Source organism: Bombus vosnesenskii, unplaced genomic scaffold (assembly GCF_011952255.1).
Source record: "Bombus vosnesenskii isolate JDL3184/JDL3185 unplaced genomic scaffold, Bvos_JDL3184-5_v1.1 scf7180000013305, whole genome shotgun sequence".
Taxonomy (NCBI): Eukaryota; Metazoa; Arthropoda; class Insecta; order Hymenoptera; family Apidae; genus Bombus; species Bombus vosnesenskii.
The window spans coordinates 3,005,732-3,026,274 of NW_022882954.1; the positions used below are offsets into that span (position 1 = coordinate 3,005,732).

The window sequence follows — 20,543 nt, forward strand, 5'->3', positions numbered from 1 at the left end:
ATTCCTTTTAGAAATTTTAGTACAGTAGAGCTGCCTCTCATCCAAACCCTCGTTATTCGAATACCCTGATCTTCGAACTCTCTATTATCCGAACATATTTTACTAACGTTCGTGTACAACGTATCGTTTCTTTTAGTCGAACGAGTGAATTCTGATTGTGAGAATTTAGTAGGCGTTCTAATTATCGGAACAAAATACGGCGTAATTAGAAATCTCGAAAGTGGTGTAATCGCGACGAGAAACTGGCAAAAATACACGGCGTTGGAGAAGTCACAGTCACGGACGTTAAGAAGCAAAAATACGATATCGAAGATTATCCGAAGCGCGTAAATTGCTCGGATTCTGGCGACAGTAGAAAAGCCTTAAATATACCGATGTCCTGAAACGGTTTCATAGCGATAAGAACGGCAATAAAGACGACTTCATACAAATGGAAATATCAAACGAAATAATGGTAATGGAGAAGTTCCTTCTGACGACGAAGCATTCGTAGTATTCGAAAAGGAGCATCGACGATTCGAAGTGTGAAAAGAATGTAACTCCATGCAGTTACTTACGTGGAAACGATTATGCGACCAAAAGACACGGGATTTACAAATGTTTAAAGTATACGTCGATTAATCATAATCTGTATTCGAATAAATGGGATTTCATATCAGAAAAGTGATCGTTCTATTGTCCGAAAATTCCATTATCCCAACAGTTTTGTCTTCCTATTAGTTTGGATGGAAAGCAGGTTCTTTTGTACATTAACTGTAGTAATAATAATAGCGATAGTAGTAGTAATAGTATTATAGTAGTGATAGTAGTAGAGGCATAATCTATGTTCAGTCTCCTGATCACAAAAGGAACTCGGTTTACAATTATTTCCCCTATTATAAATCTACATACACATCCATGTACTCGCACACACGCCTTATTTTACCCTTATTTCGGTATTATATGTCTATCATCTGCCTGACTACCAACCATGATACACGCCTATCATCTATTATCTATTGCATAAATCTTTACCTAATTGCCTAATTACCTACTTAACACCTTAACCTACAACTACGGGCCAAACGTAAACATTACGGGCATAGCCCGTAGTAGATGATCGAGCCAAACGTAAATATTACGGGCATTCTCGAACGTAAATCGTAGGTCAATGGGTTAACCAGATACTCTCTCTCTCTCTCTCTCTCTCTCTTCGTTCTTTCTCTCTTTTCTCTTTTGCAATTTCCTCGACAATTTCACAGCCCTGTAAATATGTTTATCTTTCATTGACAATCACTGTATCGCGATACGTAAGTGGTTGTCAATGAAAGATACAGCGAAGTGTAAATAATTTTGCGTGAAAGCAGATTTTCATTAGTTTCATTGTTAAGTCAGTCTACGTACACCTATCGAACTTTGTGCGCCTCTCACGACCGACTGTGTACAGTTACACATACGACAAATTGAAACCAGCCGTAAAAACAATAGATCGCCGATTTTCTCTGTTATCCGACGCGCAGATCTCGCCTGTATTTTCAGTCGAGAGGATCGATGGCGTGAATTGCCTGTGATTCGTACAGGCTTCTGCTTTATGCATCATATTTCCGCGTAGACAACGTGTGGAGCATCGTCCGACAAATCGACGAAACGTTTTTCAATCACTCAAGAACAGACAAATAGAAGCTACGGTATTGTTTCTCCTTGCCGGTGAACGATTTTCTGTCTGAAGAGGGTTCGTTCCTTGATATCACGTCGTTTCGGATATTTGATATCGACGAGATCGTCTATTTCGTGTAAAGGAACTTCCTATCTCCCTTTTTATCCACTGTCTTTGACGAGTTTCGAAAGGTGCTGGGGTCGTTGATGTTTAAAAACTCGAAATGATAAACGATGCGAAGATTTCCAATAGAAACAAAGAAGGGATTTTTGTTCGTTTTCCCGTTTATATGCTACCGTTTATAGAAGAAGGGACGCTTCAGACGATCTTAAGTAATCGCTTAAAATGTGAATTTTACCTAAGCTTTACATATATAACGTATATAAAAATATATATTACAGATGTATATTCTCAATAAACAAGGAATTTCTATTGGGAAGTGGTTTTGGCAAAAGCACCGTTACGCGACGATACGACGTAGCCATACGATATTTTCTGTCGGATTTACATTTTTAACATTCCAATTATAATTGAATTTAAGCTGCTTAAAAGCGCTATTTTTGTACTATATTGTCTTTTCTTTCTTCTTCTGTCCTGAAAACTTGGTCGCAAAACAGCACAGATCGGTAGTCTACTGCGAATTTTACCAAAGCGTATAAATGACAGTGATCGGAAGCGATACTATTCAAGAAGCACTGCGGACTGTACATTTAACTTGTCTCTTAAAAAACACAGGAAAAATATATTTTGTTTCTTCTTGTGTTCTGAAAACTTAACAGGACAGATCGGTAGTCTACTGTAAATTTGAGCAAAGCGTATAAATGACGGTGACCAGAAGCACGGCAGACTACATTTAAATTATCTGTTAAAAAACATGGAAATAGTATATTTTGTTTCTTCTTGTTTTTTCTGAAAACTTGGACGCAAAACAGGACAGATCGGTATTCTAATGTGAATTTTACCAAAACGTATAAATGACAGTGATCGGAAGTGATACTATTCAAGAAGCACTGCAGACTGTACATTTAAATTGCCTGTTAAAAAACATGGGAAAAATATATTTTGTTTTTTCTTGTATTCTGAAAACTTGGTCGCAAAACAGGACAGATCGGTAGCCTACTGCGAATTTTACCAAAGCGTATAAATGACAGTGATCGGAAGCGATACTATTCAAGAAGCACTGCAGACTGTACATTTAAATTGCCTGTTAAAAAACATGGGAATAATATAATTTGTCACTCGCTGTATATACTTCTGCAGATGTAATTAGAATTTTAGAGTGTAATTAGAATTAATTTTAATTAGGTGCGTAAAGGACTCGTTTGAATATTTCGATAAAATCTGTGTGGTATTGCTATCGATAAGTCTGAATCTGGTTGTATGGCCGAATCGATCCGCATTGCTGTCTAATTCAAAATTCAAACTCGCTTTTGTAATATTAATTTATGATATAGGATAGCGTACAGCATCAATTTAGAATTCGTTGATTTAAACCAAATAATGATATGTAGTAAAATAAACGAAACGAATTGAATAATAATATATAAATAATTACGAATATACTCTCTTTCTGTTCGCGTTATAATTCACGAGATAATCGATTCGTTAGCCCGTGAAACGGATCTATCTATAAAAATATATCGCGCGTTGATGTTTCCAACTAATATATCGATGCAGCTAGACAAACACAAATGTATAAAAAATTCAAAGGAATTCAATTAAACGCGTTCTTTTTATCCTTTCTTGTTTCTTTACCTTCGTCATTGTAATTGATTTATATTTAATATTCAACGTAGACACGCCTTAAAAAAAAAGATGACGAGACTGGTCGGTTCGACGTCTTTCCTCTATCTTTCTATTTCACCTTCTTAGCTAAGGGAATTAATGATATAAATCACTTACGTCCGATAGTACCTACTTTTCGTGATATAAGAAGGAAGGTAATTACCGGCGGACTGCTTTTCTGTCCGATCTTTTTCTTTCAGCCGCTTTCTGACGGGTAATTGAGAAAAATTACTCATCGGTCGGTTGGTTCCTCGAGGTCCCAATTATTCCTCCACTTTCGTATCTCGTCTATGTTTTCGCGACGATTCGTAACACGTCCGATATCTCGCAAGGAGGGTGAATATATTGCAAAATAAGTAAAATAGTCAAACTCGAAGATGGTATCACGCCGAGGGTAGCCATCCACGTGTTATTTAGCAATTAAGTTGGAAAAATTTACCAAAAGTCCAGCTAGACAAATTGTATAGTGTAAATTAAATAATAAAAAAATTCTACAAAGAAGGCTTAAAAGAAAATAGGAAAGAAAATAATAAGAAAGATTTATATCGTTTTCCGATTAGAATCGCGACAACGTGGTTGACGATGATGACTTCACTGGTTACTTAAACTTAACCTTCGAACGCATGATTTTTGTCGAATATAATAAGATATTTGAAGATGCCAATTTGTAAGACACAAAATGCTAGAAGAGAGAACTTTTTAAATCTACCTCGAAACGTTGTACCTTTCGATTTGAAGAAGACAAAAGTTCGTTGCCAAATGGCTCTACATGTACAACGTATGAATAAATTACGAAACAATCATGCATTTGTAAAGGTACGATAAATTATTCATTTTATCGATTACGTAAATCGATCTTGAAACATTATACCTCTCGATTTGAAAAAAAAAAGGGTTTGTTGTCTGGTGATTTTATACGTAGAACGTATGAATAAATTACAAATAAATTATTCATTTGTACAGGTACAATAAATTATTCATTTTACTGAGTGTGTAAATCCATCTCGAAATTTTATATCTCTCGATTCGAAAAAAGAAAAAAAAAGTGGTTTGTTGCACTGATTGATTCTACACGTAGAACGTATGAATAGGTTGCGAATCAATTATGCGACATGAAAGAACAATGAATTATTCGTTTTATCGATCGTGTAGTTTGTTAATTTAGATTTCCCACCCGTGGCTAATTTTTCCTATCTCTCATCATGTATGCTACGTGAAACAAGAAATTCCGATTAGAACACGCAAAAATTATCAAACAATAAAGTAACTTCCACGTCGAAGATCATCAGCAACACTGTACGATAGTTCAATTCTATTTAAATGTCCAATCTCTGGTACAGTTTTGACGCGGATAGAAATCGTCTGGAATTTATTAAATTTTTCATCGAACACAACAGACTGTTCATATTGACTGGCAAGTTAACTATTTTTCTCACAGTGTCGTAGTTAAAAAAAAAAAAAAAATAGAAAGAATAACTTATTTGACGTAGCAAATTTCTATGCATTTCACGCAACGTATCTGCGGGCTATAGCTGATACTGTTGTATATTCGTCGTTAGCTAATCACTCTATACAAAGCTAGAAACAGATATTCCACTGACAAACGAAAAAGATTGCCTTTCAACCATGAACAAACGCATGGCAACGAACGAGCATCGAAAAGCCCGGTCTTTGCACCGGAAACCGCGTTGTATCACTCATAAATCCGACCCGGGCGTCAGTTCTGTCAATACAGGTGCAGCGTGAAAAAGTATGGCAGTTTGTCCTGATGACAGGCGAAACACGCTTCGTTAGCCTCGAATACGAGCAGATTCGAGCGGTACCTGCTCCAAACACTTTCGCCCATTGCATCCACATTGTTCGAAGTTCATGAGTTGGCGTCGTTTTATTCGACGCCCGTAACTTTTCCAACGTTGCGCGTCGATCGCATATTATCACGGCACTGTCCTGTGGAATTTCCTACGAAACGATTCCCACGTCCATACGATATTTTTTATTCCGAACTATCTATCAAACGATCCAAGTTTTCTCTTTCGTCGTATCGACACATTGCATAGCAACTGTCTTTTATTTTTCTGTTTTCCCTTTTTTAATTGTTTTGGTATTGGAATCTCACAGAAATCTCGGAGGATCTACGTTAGAATTTGCAAAAGAAGGAACCAGTTCCTTGGCTAAATAAATATTTCGTTGGTGATATTTTGAAACTGTAATTAATTACGTTTAGAAATCGAGCTTGCGATTACGACGATCTTATTTCTTGGATGAACGAAGGAAAAAATTCGTACGAAATGTATCGAGAAGAATATTTAAAAGTTTTTCGAAAATTACGCGCAAGGGAATATACGTATAATACGTATAAAACGTATAAAACGCATAATCGTAGAAACGTAGAAATCGTAGTCAACGTTCCGGAGCATTTTCATAGGTAGCGAAAAGTAGGAAACAGAACATTTACAGGATCGATGTTACGCTTTATGAACCTCGAAACGAGACAATATCGTTTCACTCATAAAGCTCGTGCTTGATCGTACGACATCCGGAGCAATGAAATTGTTTTACGAGCAACTTGTATGCTAGAGAGAAATGACTAGAGATGATAGTAAGTTGGCGAACCATCAAGGCCAATGACCAAGATATTTGTTAAGCTTTCGAAGATGCTATTTGTAAATTTTCGCGTTGCTCAGACTTCGATACATTTAACGATATTTTCAAAAAAGTATCTGATCTTTTATTTACAAGAAACATACACGCAATTCGATCTTCTCTGTAATCGCAAATTGTATATTTAATTGCAATTTAACGATCGATGACATTACGTGTTGTTGCTGAATTATATAGTTGGTTTAACATCAACAAATGAAACTTCTTTGGGAATTTACTTCAACCTTATTTACCTGCCTATCTTTCGCAAACATACGAAAATCGATAAAACAATTCGTAACTCGGATAAAACTGAAAAAAAGCAATTTATACTGAAAAGATTAATTTCGTATAAGTCATGTTCTTGATAAATCATCGTGAGCAAGCATAACCAGGAGCCTGTGAAATTCCAGAACGATGAATCGCTTTGCAAAACATTTCGATAGAAACAAACTTAATTTGTTAACCTCGTCTAACCGAGTAAATGCTTCTTTCGCATCTTCTTTTCCTGGATCTGCTATTCGAACGTTGAAACAGACCGATTCTCGTAAACGTGTCTCAACAACTTGGATAAAATTTTGATAGAAGCATGCGAATATTAGGAAAATTTCAAATTGAAGACGAACGAATAATCGGACGCAATATTCGTCACATTTCTATCGAATCGGATAGATCATAAAGCTAAGTTCTATTACGAAAGATCAGCAAACTAATTTTTTACCGTTATTTGTACGAGTCTCGGCTCAGCCATAGCCTAAACAAACAAGAATCGTCCGGCATGCAATGGAATTTGCCGCTTTGAAAACGCCACGTTTCGACGTTCTTGAATCCACTAGAACTCGATTTGAATCGATTACACAGCAATCTGACCGAACGCGCGCCGATCCCTCTAAACTACATTTAATCCCCTCTGATTCGCTTCGATCCAGCGGCAGATTCCTCGACTCGTAACAACCCTTCCAGATTTATCTTGACTCACGTTTCAATTCGGTTAGTCCATCTTGGACACGGTGACCAGTTTCCATCTGTTCTAACGCGTGTTCCATCCATCGCTATTTATCTAAATGCTCGTCCATCGATTTTTTTTTAATTTATTTAACTTACTCATCGATAACACTGAATCGTTCGTTACTATTTTATTTTTCAAGACCAGAGGAAAGGAATACGATGGCCGGATAACACGGTGGCGTTCGAACGACGCTCGTTCCGTGCTCAGTTTATATCCAAACGTTCTACGTCCATTTTCCCTAGGATGTTCTTAAGAGGGAAATTTCGCGTGTTCCCGGAACGATGGTTTCTCGAGTCTCGCGAATGTTCCCGAGGCTAAATTTCGAGTGTTTTTAGGAGCATCAGTCTCGTAAATCCAAAGAGCTAAACGTCAGGTGTTTTAAGAACGATGGTTTTGCACAGCTTACAGACCGGTTAAAACGCTGGAACGTCCTTGGAACATTCAGTTGCAGAAATACGAGATCCTCGATTCCGTGATTTTTCGTAATTTCCACAAAGTTCTCGAGTTTCTAGAAATTCTACTCTCAAAGAGTAGCGTGGCGATAAATTGTTTAAATCGTAATGGCAAAGAATAGAATATTCGAGGGAAAAGAAGAAACAGATGGAAAACACGAGATACAAAATAAGAAACAGATTTTCATTCTGTAAAATTTATCCGATAGTTTTTTATACGTAGCAGCGATACGTCTAATTTTTAAGAAATTATTTTAACGAAATTTCAAAACGTTTTGTGTAACAATCTCCGCGTCAACTATCGTACGTTCTATTCCTTTTTCATTCGCCTGTAACGTTTAAGAATATCACTTCCTACATTTTTTTTTCACATTCAAGCGAATGTAAAGGAACTGCTGAATACGACCAAGTTCATCAGGTTCGCTAAGTTCACCGATAAAAGGGAACTTCCTCGTGCGAATCACTCAGGAACGTTTCTCCTGGAGAGGAACGATTATTAATGACCCGGCCACGACAATAACGCGTCACCGACTGTTCAAACTGACACTTTCCCCGATAATAATGATTAATCCAGCCAAGTGGTTCGGAACTTCTTCGAGACCTCGCACAACCTTCCTATCCACCTCGGCCAACCTTCCTCGATAATGGCTGATTTTTATCGAATCCCCGTCGAAGCTATTGGCCGCGGTTTAACCGGTAAACGATGGAAAGTTTCGATCCCAATGGATTGTCTCTAAAACGGTTAATTACACCAGATAAAAGATATCGTTAATGGTTATTCTCGCGAGTTCTCTTCTTCGGGCAATTTTATCCTTTTTTTTTTCCCCTCCTTCGAATTGTTACATTCTACGCGAGAAGATAAATCGCAGATGAGGAAGACAATTTCCTGATAAGAAATAATTTCGAAGAAAAATGAGTCTGCGAATTGTAAAGTGGTACGTGTGAATTACACGGTCGTACTGGAAGAAGTTTTTCGCGTCAAGCTTTGTTTGCAAATTGAATTTAATTTTCTTGTACACGTCGATCGATACACGAAAGTGGATGAATTTATTTTAATCGGATAAAGTTAGAAAAATGAATTGCTAGCGGTTTAGGTTTATTTTTGTCGACGTTCGCGTTATTATTTGCACTGTAAATTAGTAAAGTATGAAGCCGCATCGAGATCCATTGAAATAAATTAAAAGATACAAATTCTTGCATATTAATTTTTTTCATAAGGTAACCCGACAATGTTTAGAAATAGTACGTCGTGTCAACAGGAATATTTCTATTTGATAATGAACTAAAATACAAATGAAAAAATTTATTAGAAATTCCATAACCAGAACGTATATCTACAATGCATGTATATGTATATATATGAATTCGATTGGTTGCTAAAAATCAAAGTCTTGCTGTCAAGCAATGATATTTGAACGGTTATTAAAAATGATATTATTGCCAAGCGACAAATTTCGATGTATCGAGCCAGAAATGTGGCCCGATAGGTTGCTGACCAATGCGGTTGTCTGGCTATTGGTCGATTAATGTATTGTACCACCACTGACCGTTGAACATTGCGTACTGCTTACCACTGTCTGACTAATACGTTCTGACCACTTGCTGTATACGACGGATCATTAATACCGTTAGAAATGCTATTACTTGATCAGTCTGATATAATATCGATTTGTCGCTTTACTCGTCGTCTTTTGTTACCTTCCTCGGTATTACGTAGCTTTCAATGTTTTTAAAGTAATAGTGCAACATACAATGTGTATGATAAGTCAGACATGCCCATCATGTTTTCAGAGTTTAAAATAAAAACAAGAAATAATTGATTTTTCCAGTGTAATACTATTCACGCTAGTCGATATTCTTTCAGGAGGCTGGCCATTTTTTTAGGAAACTAAGAATTTAATTAGCAGGTACATCGAACTTATCAATAAAAATCGAATTAGTTCCTCTTTTTAATTACGACGACATATGTCGATATATTAATCGTAATCTATACATTACTAATCAGAATATACTTTCGTTATGCTGTAAACTATATCGCTCGACAAAATTGATAGTCACATATGAACAAATGTTGTGTATATTAAACAACTGCATATGAAACTGTCGAGGTTGACTGATAGAGGAACGAGTGGACGAATTTGGAATAGAAAAATATATTGAAATAAGTATAGGTATAATGTATGCTGATCCAGATCCTCACTTTTACAGTCTTACGATACAATAAGAAGGGATGATAGGGAAAACGTTCATATATTTATAGCGAAGGACATTGACAAAAAGTTAATCTCGTAGCTGTAGCTGAAGGCTACAAGAAACAGCAATAGATATTTACTTATAGCTCTTTTGTTTCTAGACCTTTTAATCCAAAACAACATTTACATTAACAACATAACATATTTACATAAACAACATTAACAACAATAATACGCACCCCTCCTTATTTCCAATATTTTTGTTTCACTGAATTCTATTCTCTTCTTAACAGCTGTCTCCAGGTCACGGATATACAAAAGAAAAGATGTAGGGTTTTTCTCGAAGCAATTACTTCAACAGAAACGAAAGTTACGTTAACGTAAGATTTTTTAAACGAATAATTGTCATACAGTTGACGTGCCTATGATAATACGTAAGTTTCTTATAGTTCCATGTAATGTAATATAATAATATATAACGATATATGTTATCCCAAAGCGTAGCATTTTAACTACTAAATAATATGAAAATAAAAAAATCGAGAAAATTCTGCTCGTATAGATTTTCTCGCAATTTTCATTTACCTACTATATTTAATTCAGATAAATGATCCAAAAACGATTAGAACGAATCAGAGGAGAACGTAGAGCGTCGTACGTGGTTCATTGGCGCGATAACATTCCCCTCGGACGTAATGTGCATTGCTAACCGAGAATGCTACGCGCTATCACTTGTACTCCGTCTGACTAATGCGCCACAGTTATCACTGCGGAGCTATTCGACCGCATTGCTTACGTCTGACTAATGCCCGTCCCTGACTACTGCACGGCGAACGTTATCCGTGTTTCTACTATGAACTACTAAGGTCGTACGCTCTGCTCTTCAAGATACGATAAATATACGCATTAAACGTTAATTGGCAAGATAGAAGCAAAGATTGATTCGTATTTACAGTTTTTTAATTATTATTCGATTTCGTCGGACGTCCTTGCGAATGTATATCTTTATAGAATGTAAGTAGATAGATAAAAGAAAAGAAGTTACAATGGATAGAAATTTGATTATAAGAATGTGTTCTTTTTTCATATGTATTATGTGTTTATATTATATATACATATATTATATAATACATGTTTTGCACTTTTACTTCTATTTTACATTCTTTTGTAAGAATATGTTTCTGTTGAGAATTGTGCATCTTGATAGCCGAAATAAAGGTAATAGAAACACTAAATTTACACTTGGAATTAATATTAGGATAATTATATATTTATTTGATGGACGATTTCTAAGATATTCATCGATACACACTTGCACGCGTCTCAGCACTTTCTTCCATACCCGTCTGTTAACCGACTGAACAGTTTACATTCATCTGTTTTCAGATACACATACACATACTTCCACACACTGACACCCACATACAAGTATCTCTACTACGCATCTAACCCAGCCCAGTATACAAAATTATACATATCTTAATAATTTCAATTGATGTAGTTTATCATAAATGTGCAAAGGGTTGTGTAAAGTTAGTGACAACAGCTACAGGCCACATTAAATCGTATTTTTGTAACATTCAATTGCCGATAATTTTAACGTTAGATTTATGATAAAGAAGGACCCTTACGGTTTCTCACAATTTTGAATAAACCGCAATCGCAATACGAAAGATCTGTAATACGAGTGAGACGTAAACGTAACTGTACGTTAAGAAAATGAAGACTCGGTGGAAATTCAACGAAAGACGGATTCCATGGCGAATACAAGTAACTTTCATACGAATCGGTATTATAAATTTCAAAGGATACTTTTAACGAAGTTGTTTATTTCTGATGAAAGGAAAGAAGCTGTTTTAAAATCAAAGCGCGATTAAACATCGTTAAATCTTGCCGATAATATCTGCAGGAAATATCTGTGCGAAGAAAGCATCTAATTACGCTTGGCGTTCCCACATCTTAGTCAAAGGTTCAATGAAATACCTGTTTGCTTTTGAACCACGGCCCATTCAAAGTGCTCGTCGCGAAACCGACAACTCGAAACTCGTTTGCTAACTGACTCGTACCGACGAATAGCAGTCAAGAAGTGGAACAGAACTCGCGAAGATTAAACCATCGAAGCATTAATACCATCGCTTTCCTGAGTCTCGTCTGTGTGCACAGTCGAGTCTATTACGAGGTCTGCGATTTCCACGAATGACTTGTAATCCATCGATTAACAGGGATTATCACGAGATTACAAGGATTGCAACAATGAGATTACAAATTGTTTGATCGCCTGATTGGGAGAAAAGTAGCGCTTTTATCATCAAAATATGTGGAACGTTTGTAGAAAACGTCTACGTGTTATATAAATCGTTTAAAAATTTGATCAATCGCGAGCCAGGATTAACGTGACTAGTGCGGCGAATAAAAGAAAGTTTAAGATTGGGACAATATGAATTTTAGTAACTTTTATACCAATAATTTTTTACCGTTTAGCGTATATTATATTTTTCTATTGCTCTTATTAAATAAAAATCCATTTTGCAAAATTATGGCGTCGTTTTGTATTCCTTATCTTACAAACTTCTTTTCTGTCCGCCATTCTATGCTGGCAAAGTTCGAACCAGATGTAAAAAGGCGAATGTCTCTATATAATTAGTTATCGATCGTTTTAATATTACAGTGTACAGATTATCTCGGTTGAGTCATCATATCATAATCACCGTATGTAGTACGTGGAAGACAAGAAAAACGTAAGGGTAAGAGAGCTTCGCTTTGCGTCTTTCCTCGTCTTTCATACGCCAAGTGTAACAAAATTAAAATTAAGATTAAAATATCTTTTAAACTGAGAATTTTCAGACACAGGTACCACGATACTTTTTTTTCCTTAGAGAATAAAAAAACGCACCGATCGATGGATAAAAAGATATAGGGTTCCATTTAAGAAATATACCGATAACTTTGAAATCTCCTTGAAAAGATGAACTCGAGAAAAAATTCTGTCCACCCTCGCATGCGTTTCTTGAAGTAGTTTAACTACGTCTTAAGATGGTTTTTCCTACAATAATAAATAAGATAGATAATTAGGCGATCCCGTTTAGCCAAATGCTTTTATCACCTGGATGTTTTGCCATTTCTGTATATATCTATCGCATAATTTATTATATTAGGTTGTACGAAAAGTTTCCTTCGTTTTATAAGGAAATAATAGACGCACAATGTTTCTTCTTTTATATTAGTTCATTGAATTATGCACGAACGTAATAATAGAAATAGAACGAAATGGATCATACCTAATTCGATAAAATAATATAAAACAGAAATTATTGTTCATCTATCATCCTGATATTTATAAAAGTTTCTATGACAAGTATTCAATGCATTTTCGCGAGTCGCTATAGCCTCACAAATCAATCCTTTTAAAATAGACGACGCCATATTTCAACGATTTAAATGACCTCTGCACATCTACTTTCTGCTCTCCTACCCTTTCTTCTCTCTTTATTATATCGTTCTGTCTCGCAGTCTTACTTACTGCTTGCGAGAGCAGCGAAGCACAGAGTAGCCGTTTGTCTCTCCGGAAAACGACTTCTTCCCCGATACAAAACGAATTTTCCAACCTCTTTGTTCGACACCGCGTGTCCTGTATGGAAAAATGCTTTCCTCTTCCACTGTTCCAACGTGTCTCCTCTACGTTAGCAACGGGTGCTTTACAACGTGTGCAAAATGAAATAACCGCGGCGATGGAATCGTGACGAGGTACGGGAAACCGACCGACGAATATTTGATGCTGCACGATCCATGGTATTACGCAGCAGTTGAGTATTACTTTTACTTTACTTTATCTCCTTTTATTCTATTCTCTTCCACTTATTACGTATGTATTTATGTCCCTTTTCTTATTATCTTACGTTTAGCAGTACAACGATTATCGCCTAACTTTGTTCGCGCGATCCACGTTAACGTGATAATTAAACCGCGGTTTATCCACGCAGATTCATATTTTTTGAGAATATAATTTAAGAAAATAGAGCCTCGGAGGAAGATTGGTTAGTTAGAAGAAGATTGGTAAAGCATCTAATTTCTCAATTTCAATTATTTCACTTGACTTTCTTATTTTACAAAATAATGAAATAAAATAGAAAAATAAGACAAAACGTTTAATTTCTCAATTTCCACTACTTCACTCGACTCTTTTATCATACAAAATAATGAAATAAAATAGAAAAATAAGACAAGATTATTCGTGATTAGCGAACAACTATGAAACGACCGCTTCGCTTATCCTTGTTCGTTATTCGACTAAATTACACTGCCTGGTATGGAGCAACGATATTCGGCGAGATAGCGATAATAAAATAGGCAACGAGCCACGAATTTCGACGCTGTTCGACTTAAACATTCAGAACGTCACGTTCCCGACGGTGAAAATATTTGCTGGCGTGTCGCATCGCGATATTGCGCTTGTGGCAAGGGTAGCCTGTTTAGAAATTCTCGCGTTCTGCAATATTGATAGCGTGTTAGCAGCATACATTTCCATATGTGTGATACGGGCTTGTTGAATTTTCCGTCTCGTGAATGTTTCATCGAATGCTTCGGTAGTATCTGTACCTGTGCATCGAGAAAATTATGAGATATTGCTGTAAGTCCGCAGTATGTTGGGCCGATAAAGCGTGACTTGTATCGCACGTGTGTACGTTTCGTAATAATCGAGGTAATCGCGCTAATAAGGAGGCAGTTCCGCTCTGAACGTATCTTTAGTTACACAGTCTGTTCGAAATCATAAAATCGGTACGTTTCGTTCAAAGTATGTTCTTCGCGATTCTTATCGATATTACCCCAATTACAATAAATTTACGTTGAAATGTTTTTTTTTTCTTCCTTCGGACTAAAAGATGGATAGTTCGAATATAGAAAATTAACGTTAATAATAAGATCAGCAGGTAGTTTGCGTTTAAGGAGCAAGCAGTTGCCAATTTCTGTTTCGACCACGATTACTCGTGTCGAGATAATCGTGAATGAATATGGGTTAACAGACAATGACGAGACCGACACCAGGTAATTGATACGTAGCTGGCAGAAATTGAATCTGCGGCAAATAACATATGTATATCAATGATGATGTTACATTGACGATGATTGTACATCGGTGCAAACTATTAGATCGTATTCTCTACGACAGGACTACGAGATGAAATGTTTAAAAATACGTACGTTTCAAGAAATAAAAGATTAAACTGCATTTGAAATTTCCCATTTACGTTTTATCGTCGAGCAAATATTTCGCCGTTTATTTTATTATACTATTGATTTGGCAACTAAGTGATTGCGGATTTTGTCATTACCGCCTATTGAAAAATCCGCAGTCATTTAGTTGCCAACCCAATACGATTAACATTAGTCGTCTGTATTTTCTTCTCTTTGATTTCCGACAAAGATGATCGAGTGATTCGATACTTATAATAAGGTAACAAGTATCTACCGCTGTTTCAATATTTTATTGCATCTATACGTACACCATAAATTAACATAATTACACGACTGATGAAAATGACAACGTGAATTCGCGCTCGCCATTCATATGCAGATGCGCTAGTTACAATAAATAGTAACTAGAAGATAGTTCTAGATTTAATCGGTAGGTTTAAGATACTCTTTCGTTTTTATCCCTAGTCCATGTAAGAAAGTGTAATAAAGGTTTTTCAGCTCAGAACGGTGTGATAGATTTATCCAAAGAATAAAATAACAGCTATCGTGATCCTACCTCTAAATACAGAAATAACAACGATGACCAATAACAATTCAAAACTATTAAATAAGAATAGTTACGTTATTGCGTATGGTCTAGCTATTATTTTAATTACAAATTCCGATTTTTCAATGTGAAACGGCTACGACATCGTGTCATAAATGTCTCGCCGATATCCTTCTTTCGCGAAGCACCTGAGCGGTACATTTTAATAATCTGTCTGGAAATATCGCGAGACTCTATCTTTCGGAAGAAGTGATTTCTCTAACAGGAAACTTTAATAAAATGATCATACCTCGTACAAAGAAGAGAAAGAAGCCGAGAGAAAAGAGAATGAGAAAGAGAAAGAAATTCAAGTTGAACGATATACTTGGAGTAAGAAGTTGTTGAGAAAAGGTCAGACCAGAAGAAGTTCAACAGGATATTTAATAACCGGCATATGAACTACTTGCAGCTTAAATTCATTTTCTTTTAAATTCGTGTTGTTTCGTTGATTGTGATATTTTCTTGTCGACTGCGATTCGCAACAAAATTTCCATGTTTAAGACGAAAATTATTTAGAATTAATAATTTATTCGCGAACGATTTCACCAGGCAGATTCGAGTTTTCCGTAGACTCTTCTGCATTTTCTACGTAATTTATTTAACATTTTCTCGTCGGTGTATGTACAGCTAACCGTTACGTTATCGAGTCGTCGTCATTTACAATGAATTTGTGAATCTTTACCGATTAATCATCTTCCTAATAATTTCAGCCAATTCTCGCGTCTTCTATGAGATTAGCAAATACGCAAATATGCATCGACGAACGACAGTGCACATACAAAGACGCGATATTTAAACAAGAATGAACTACGTGTGTGTTTATCGTACTGCGAACGATCAATTTCTTATCGAATATTTCGGTATATTTCTAAATTGCTTTAAGAATGTTCCGCGTCGTTTAACAAATTACTCTGCAAACTGAAAGAACTTCCCTAATCTATACACAGAGAAAACGTCTGGTTAAAAGATGTTAAAATATGAATCGAACTTTCAGTGGTCGATTTGTCCTAATAAAAACGAAATTCCGAGAGACGAGTCGAACATTCTCGTGGAGATGCAATTTTCCAGACAAAGTTCGCAACGTAGCAATAAATTCGTATCAATGAGAAAGCGATGCGTAGAGTGGCGACAGAAAAGCTCGGCACCGAAAGAAGCCGAGAAATTACAACTTGCTGACTGTGTGTTCATCGAAAGACAGAGGAAGAGCAGAATACATTTTTCACAACGTCTCGCATGTGGAAAGGCGGAAACTCGTGTGATAAGTTTGCCTGCGCGCAGCCAGGATAGAGTGTTGCCGAAGCGGAACAGAAAGTTCCCGTTTGCGGTGAAATGGCCTCTGCAGCTGCACAAGTTTCGTAACTATGATAGCAAGCTATTTAACCAGACCAGGTGGACTCGAACGTGTCTACACGTGACCTCGTTGGCTGAGAAACGCTCGACGAGCATGAAAATTGCCCTCGAAACGTTGTCCTCTGTTCTGTCTCGATGAGTTTACCGTGTATTATAGATTTCCACTATGAATGTTACTTGGGCACATGACGAAGTTCAATGTTCATTACTAGATTATTACGTTACATATCGACTTCTTCGGCTGACAACAATAAATTACTGTAACGCAACTATAAATCACGTAAACTTCGAAACTATGGAATAAAATGTAAACCAGCGTTAAAATATAAATCAACGCGTTAACATAATCAGAGTCACTTGAAGTATCGTTCACGGTCACAGCGATATCTTCAAATTAATGGTAAACGCGTTAGATTGAAACAGAATTGGCTGTTATGGTTGACCCGTTGTTTCTGTCTAGCGTTAGATTGCGAGAACCGGACATGACTAGATAAACTGAGATTGCAGCGTGGGATTGGAAGAACAACCGGTGTGTATAACTAACAGAGTCGGTGCAAGGACAGACAAACGTGGACGAATCAGTGGCACACGATCGTTGGAAGCCGCAAAGTAAGCTTTCGTCGACAAACCAGTGTATGGTTAACACCGGTAGTTAGCGGAGGAAAGCAAGGACGAAGCAGTGCCACATCGCTGTCAGCTATTTGAGTTAAGGATGTTGATCCTCGTACTATGTCAGTGGGCGATAGATCTCGAACGATAGACGTTTGGACACATCGCGTCTCCGGTTACGATCAGAGATCCAACAAAATCTCGTATTTCACATTTTGTCAAACATTACGTAGCATAGCGTTTCGTATTTTGGCAATGTTCTGTTTCAAGATCTAAGTCGATAAGATAGAAGATTGTTCTTTTCTTTTTTTGCGATTATATCGCTCCCGATTGTTCGTTCTCGAGAATCATTTGCCAGAAAAATGACGAAAAATATATTTCACGGTCCGTGAAATTTCGAACGTAACCGAATGTAGTCACAACGAGTTTATTTTGAAGTTGGAATAAAATTAACGAACGCGATCTTTTCGTATCTTTGAAACCTACATTTTTATACGCAGCTGTTATGTCTAACACGGTATTAACATGTTAATTACTGTAAATATGATATTAACTCCATATGGATGAATCCTTTGATCCGTGTAATGGATTGAAAGAGGGTTAAAATGCGCCCTCTGTTGCGTCCTAATGTATTAATGTAACTTATCATCATCGCTCTCAATAATAACTTTAATTCTATCAGCTGCAGGTGAGAAAAATGACAAAAAAGTGACAACTTTTACAAACTGGTAATAAAACACTTAAAATATAGCCACTTATTTAGAGAAATGTAGAGAGCGATGAAAAAGTTGGTCGCAGTAAGAGAGAAATTAAATTTAATACTACGCGAGATTATTCCCTGCGAATAAATACAATGTATAACGTAATCAGTGAACTAAATACATATAACTAGAAACGGGACACGAGGATTATAATATCGCTGAAGTCAGTGACGTGCATCACGTCGTAGGTTTATGGGACGATAAGACTTACTCGAAATGATGGTATAAGACGTTGGATCATGTGACGACGGAAATGTGGAAACTCTGGGATAATAACGTGACTTTCGCAGCTTAAATTCCTCGTTCGACGTTAAATCCAACCGAATGATTAGCAAAGATTCTGGTTATCCAAAAATGAGTATAACCGATATTAATACTAGTAGCATAATAAATTACTGTAGCACAACTATGAATCGCATGAACTCCGTTATTACGGAATAAAATGTAAAGCAACGTTAAAATATAAATCAGCGCGTTAACATAATCAGAGTCGCTTCGAGTATCGTTCGTGGTCACTGCGATATTTTCGTTAGCTCGAATAATTTATATCGACGCGATAGTAGAAGATTCTTAAATTTTACAACAATTTTAGATTTTCAATTTTATCAATGATCTATATTTTTTAGCTATTAAGAATTACTTTCTTCGGGAAGGTTTAAGGATACGAGTTTTAACTGTACGAAAAAAGAAAGAGAAGTTTTAACGGCGAAGAGTCGTTGTATGGGCGAAACGCGTTATTCTCATTCGGACGAAATCAGGACGATTTACAATTCGACTGACTCTAGGTTCGATCCATAGATTTGCAGATACAGTTTCATCAATTTTCCTAATGGAGAATTACGAAAATTATTTGTAGCATGTCGTTCTGATATCTGCGATCGAATTACATCCTCGACAAACATTCAGCACGGATATACTCGGGATATTACTAAAATTACTACTCTCGCGAGGGAATATCCCAGGATCACGGTGGAGCTATTTATCGTAAACTATTGTATAAATTTAAAAATACGAACAGTGCTATAATAATTCCAAGAATGCTACTCTGTACTATATATAATAGTACTAGCACGCTGCTTCGTTCAACTTTATACAGCTTTTTTTAGGTCTGTGTGCTTCAAAAAACCCCGAGAAAAGCTTGAGCACTCTTTTCCGAGTTTCTAGAAAATAATCTAATAACTTTCCTTGTTACGCGTTGCCTTCGTTTCTTTAATTAAGAAATTAATTTCTTTCAAAGCGAAATTTAGACAAAAACATGGAAAAGGTGAGAAATTACTTAAACTTACTGGTCGAAAACGAACCAGTTTGCAACTGCAGGCTTAACTATAACATATTACCTATAGATCACTATTACGAATATATAGCATTAATAATGATTGGTATACTACTAATAATAAACTTGCAATTTAATATATTAAAAAGAACTATTGTTTCCCTGACGATTATAAATAAATGTCGAGGTCGACTGATAGAATAGAATTTGTAATAGAAAAATATATTGAAATAAATAAAGGTACAAGTATAATGTATGCTGATCCAGATTCTCACTCTTATAGTGTTGCAATACAACAGAAGAATGGTAGGGAGTACGTTCATATATTTATAGCAAAGAACATTACCTTTTTGGTAATTAACCTTGTAGCTCTAGTTGAAGGCTACAAAAAACAGCAATAGAAATCCACTTATAGCTCTTTTATTTCTAGTCCTTGTAATCCAAAACAACATTTATATTCAAGGGCATAATAAAATGGACCCCTCCTTATTTCCAATATTTTTGTTTCACTGAATTCTATTCTCTTCGTGACAGCGGTCTCCAGGTCGTGGATATGCAAAGATGTGGAAAAGCAAAGATGTAGAGTTTTTCTCGAAGCAATTACTTCAACAATAAATATACCTATTGAGATATGTATAATTTTGTGTGCTAGACTGGATTGGTCGTGTAGTAGTGACACACGTATGTGAATATGAGTGTGTGGAAGTATGTGCCAAAAAACAGATGAATGTAACTGTTCAGTGTGGTGTGGAAGATGGTGAGACAAAGAGAGAGTGCTGAAACGCGTGCAAATTTATATCGACGAAGATCCTGGAAATCGTTTATTAAATAAATCTAAAACTATTTTGATATGAGTTCTAAGCGTAACCTTAGCGTTCCTTTACTTTTATTTCGGCAATTAAGATGCACAATTCTTAACAATAATCTCTCGATTACCGTGGTGTTCGAATATCGATAAGACTGGCTGTGCACATTATTATCAAAGATCGATGAATAGTTCTAAGATTAAGCAAAAGTTTCTTCCACAAGACACGAATAGTCTTTTAAACCGACGCTG

General features: G+C 36.2%; 1 protein-coding gene and 1 long non-coding RNA gene across 2 annotated transcripts in view; both read left to right on the forward strand.

The window, feature by feature from the left end:
- The window catches only part of LOC117234573 (5-hydroxytryptamine receptor 1A), a 111,454-nt gene that overhangs the window by 15,878 nt on the left and 75,033 nt on the right, over positions 1-20,543 (forward strand). The gene's annotated exons all lie outside the window — the stretch shown is intronic.
- Positions 9,623-19,760, forward strand: LOC117234598. The gene is made up of 3 exons (XR_004493547.1): positions 9,623-9,650; positions 14,595-14,601; positions 19,691-19,760. It is a non-coding gene; the product is annotated as an uncharacterized LOC117234598 (long non-coding RNA).